Here is a 3,552-nt window from a genome sequence, read left to right as displayed (position 1 = left end):
CCCCTTTTATTTGTCAAAAAATATTTGTTGGTCCCATTTCAATTACATTTTTCATGAAAATCCTGTGTTTATCAATCAGATATCAGATATCTCTTAAAGTTATCAAGTCATATCTTTGACTACCAAACAATCATATTGGCTGGTCAATCAGTGATGTCACATGGTCACACTGACTATGCACTGTCCTAACAGTTTTCACAGTGTTTGAAATTAGTGAACAATATTTTACTTGTCTTGTGCTGTTCTGGTTTTCCCTGCAACAAATCGCCTTTTCCTATGCTCTTTCTTATTCTCAATTTGGAACCTAAGTTAAAAAAAAAGATAGCAGCCGGTAAATTACAGTAATGGTCATTGGGTGGTTCTAACCTTTATTCTTAACTCAAAAACTATCAATCAAATGTACATAGGGTGAAAAACGGTCATGAGACTATTATTTTCGTTTACGTTAGGGGTTACTATAACGCACAAATACGTTATTAGATACACATATAAGTGAAATCGTTAACATAGGACTAGCATGAACGCTCAAGCTATAACGGCCATACGAATAATAATGTCCAGCCGATATGCATCATATACCTTATATTAAATCGCTTGCTTTCCCCTATAAGAAAAAGCGCCTTTATGGTTTCAGGGTAACGTGCTCACTTGGGGTCAATCGTTTTCGTCCTGAACTGCATGAACTATTTGTCATACTACGTACAAAATCGAGTCTTCGTGGCAGATATTTTTCATCGAATCGACGGAACTAATACGTGTAAAACGGAGCAAATTATGCCTTTTTGATGATACCCTCCACCTCCCATACACCAAATAAGAAGTGCATAATAGCATCGTGTGCTATAAAATTGTAAAAGTTCCATTTAATACTATTCAGCGGTTTCAGAGGAGGTGGGGGAATAGAAGATGGACCCAACCGTATCGACAAATGACATGGATTATACCAAGAAACCCCACAAATGTCATCCAGATAGAAATACGAAATAAGAGGTGCAAAATTGCATCATGTGATAAAAAAAATTGTTAAAGTTTGATAAAATTCCATCCTGCAACTTTAAAGTCTTTGGTTGGACCAGTGACTTAGATTTTGAAAGCTACATCTATTACCCAAAAATGCAAACTTGGTATCTGTTTTAAGTTGTGAATACCCCCATCTCCTTTAATGACGCTATATAACATTTTCTAAACCTCAAAGGACCTACAACACAAACTTCCAGCAGATTGGAAACAAATCATGAATTTCAAAATGTAGAAATGATATCGGTGAGCAATCGCTTGATATGTATCTAGATGGATTATCCCGCATGGAATTTTTGCTTTCAAATATGTTTGCAACCATCCACATACAAGTGAAATCTTTCAAAACTGAACCTGGATGAAAAATACTGGTAACCTGTATAAACCAGACAATGAGTGGAGTCCCTTCATATCAGTTTCAATATTGTATTAACCTGCGTAAACCGAACACCTGCCTTAACCAAATATCTCTTTGGCAAGCCAAACTGAACAAAAATCAATATTTTGTAATATTAGAAAATGAATTTTAATATTACAAAATCATTTTTTTTAATATTAGAAAAGATTTTTTAATATTAGAAATTCATTTTGTAATATCAAAAATTCCAGATTTAGTAATATTATATATTATCACACATTTTGTAATATTAGAAAATCACTTTGTAATATTGCAAAATCAGTCACATTTTTTAATATTACAAATTGATTTTCTAAATGAATACCACAAATCCATTTTCTAATATTTAAAAGTCGTTTTTTAATATTAGAAATTCAATCGATTTTTTAATATTAAAAAAGTGTTTTGTGATATTAGAAATCTAATTTGTAATATTAGAAAATGAATTTGTAATATTGAAAAATCATTTTTAATATTAGAAAACATGCTTTCTAATATTACAAAATCATTCTTTAATATCAGAAAATAATTTTTAATATTAGAAATTCATTTTGTGATATTAAAAATTCATTTTCTGATATTACAAATTCCTGATTTAGTCACATTACAAAACATCACACATTGTGCAATATTACAAATTGAATTTGTAATACACATGTATTAGAAAATGAATTTATAATATTAGAAAATCACTTTGCAATATTGCAAAATCATTCACATTTTTTAATATTGCAAAATGATTATCTAATATTAAAAAATCGTAATTGAATACAACAAATGCATTTTTTAATATTAGAGATCAATTTCTAATATTCAAAAAATCAATTGAATTTTTAATATTAAAAAATGATTTTTTTAATATTAATAAAATGTTTTGTGATGTAAAAAATCTAATTTGTAATATTTGAAAATGAATTTGAATATTAAAAAAAACATTTTTTAATGTTAGAAAATACTCATTTTTGTTCATTTTGGCTTTCCATATATCTCTGTCCTATAGGGTTGGGTTTAGACGGATTCCACTGTGAAGGAACTAGGGCCATTCACGGTTACTTTAATTTTACTTAGTGAAGAAACTAGGACCATTCATGGTTACTTTTACTTAGTGTAAAGTATAATTCCGAATTTCCTCTGACCCTGCAACCCTCCTCTTTTATATTTGGATATTGATAACCAAACACATCAATATCCAAATAAAAAAGAGGTGGGTTGCTGGGTCTGAGGAAATTCGGACTAAGTGTAAAGGTAATTTTTTTTCTAATTATGAATATTTGTTTTTTTTTTTTTAATTTTGTTCATTGTGATACCATCCGGATAAAGAATCAGACAGTGAATTAATATATTTATTATCAAAAATAGTCCACGAAACAGAGCAAGAATACCAAATCTAACAGTAATACGCTCCCAAAGGAAGCGTAAATGGTTATATTATCAACTGGGTCCTGCATACTTCATATATGAACAGAAAAAGCATCAATATTCCCGGTTTGGGCATGTACAATCCAGAGCTTGAAAACAATATAATGGCAGCTTCATTTTCGTATACTTGGTGAATGCGATCGAGGACCACACCAGTCTAAGAAACATAAACTAGCTGCGATGATCAAATATACATTTGTGTAAATCGAATCTGAATTTTTCATTCTAAGATAGAGATGGCAAAATATGGCACCCAAATTTTTACGAAAATTTGACCCAAAGGCATTTCGGACCATGACAACCCACAGTTCCTTAGCAAACCTGGACATTTGTCAAATGTCAGACCATTACAATAGGAGAATGCATGAGGACAATAAAAACACATTTTACCAATTTTGAAGTGAATTATAACAGGTCTAACAAAAATTATGAAAGGAATTCGGCGTTTGAATTCATATGTTTCTGATCGTCTTATATAGCTGAAATATTGCTGCTCGGATGTTAAACCCCAACAAACAAACATCATATGTTTCTGCGTGAACGTTTAAGGTTTGACCTTTTTCACATTACTGTAGCCCCGTGCAGGTCCGGATGTTAAAAGAATAGGCCTGCAGCAGCGCTAAGCTTATCGTATAAGGCGACTAAATAGTGCTCAGAAACCTAGCCGGGGGCTAGGCGCTCTGGGCACAGAGCAACTGGGATGTGTGCCCCAGGTGGTG

Source organism: Perna viridis, chromosome 2 (genome assembly GCF_037379345.1).
Source record: "Perna viridis isolate PV_CMFRI_1.1 ecotype Kerala chromosome 2, ASM3737934v1, whole genome shotgun sequence".
Classification (NCBI taxonomy): Eukaryota; Metazoa; Mollusca; class Bivalvia; order Mytilida; family Mytilidae; genus Perna; species Perna viridis.
The sequence above is the reverse complement of the archived record's forward strand: the minus strand, read 5'-3'. Positions refer to the sequence as shown.